We start from the raw sequence: 1,256 nt of genomic DNA on the forward strand, positions 1-1,256 counted from the left end.
ATGAGGTCCTAAAGAAGCCTGGGAACTCTACACACAGGAAGAGGAAGGGACTACGCTATGCCTTCAGATAGCCAGCCCCTTGGTTCTCCCACTGTCTGAACCATCACATGTAAACAGTCATCACTCTGGGTCCTGGAAAGTTTTCCACCCTATTACCAAACTGGGCTTTGCTTTCTGCCTCTGGATAATGAGAGGAGGAGGTGGGATGAGGTGCCCTTCAATGTGTCTTTAGCTCCAACCATTCACATCTCTACTTGGCAATTCTGACTCAGGCAGTGCTAATGTGGGAAAGCAACATTTGGGCTTAGTTTAAAGGGGGAAAAANAAAAGTGCCTATCTATGAAACACTAATATTTAATGCGAGCTTTTCAGATATTATCTTATTTAATCATCAAACAGCCAACCAAGGTAAATATTATTGTCAGCTTTTTATAGACCCAGGATTTGAGCCTGGTACATGTTAAGAAATTTGATTAGTCCACTTGACAGAATGCAATAGGGTTAACTTTCATCCCTGGGTCTATTCAAGGCCTGTGCTCCTTTCATTACACCACACTAGCTCCCAGGGGCAGCTCCCAACATGAGTTTCCTTTTTTCTTCCTCCGAAAGACCCTTGGACCTTAAATCCTATTATCTAGCTCAGGATGTCTCTCTTCTCGTAACTCGCCTCCCAGCGAAGGCACTTTATTACGGCTATATTCACAAACACGTTTTTCCTTCCCAGCCACTACAATTTTCACAAGCAGAGGGGCGTTGTTAACTTGAGTTGTCCTCGCTGGACTTGACGTTGGTTGATTGCATTCCGCTGACATGCACCCCTCCTGCTGTGCTGCTGAGACGGTCCCCTGTCATTTCTGCATCCCAAGCTGGCAGGGTGTGTGGCTTTGCAGCATCTTTTTTCCATTCCGAAAAGAATAGGATAGAACTGCTTTGTGGGTGAAAATAAGAGGTTTATATAATGAGAAATCCAGATTACTGCTTTCGCACCAGGGGAAAAAGAAAAATGTACCAACATGAATTTGTCCTCCCACCCTCTCTCCCTCCCTCCCTCCCATCTTTCCCGCATCTCTCTTTTATTTTCTTTCTTTCTTTTTTGAGTATATATCATATGGAAAAAACAGTTCTAAACTTGGTAACTTGGTGGAAAGGTATATAAATATTGAAGGAAGTGTTAACAGTGCTCAAAGGACCCACTACTAAAGAATCCATTTTATGGGTTTAGATATGCTATCACAAGCCAGAATAGTGACTAAAAG

The sequence above is a fragment of the Galeopterus variegatus genome, unplaced genomic scaffold (genome assembly GCF_000696425.1).
Source record: "Galeopterus variegatus unplaced genomic scaffold, G_variegatus-3.0.2 Scaffold9976, whole genome shotgun sequence".
Taxonomy (NCBI): domain Eukaryota; kingdom Metazoa; phylum Chordata; class Mammalia; order Dermoptera; family Cynocephalidae; genus Galeopterus; species Galeopterus variegatus.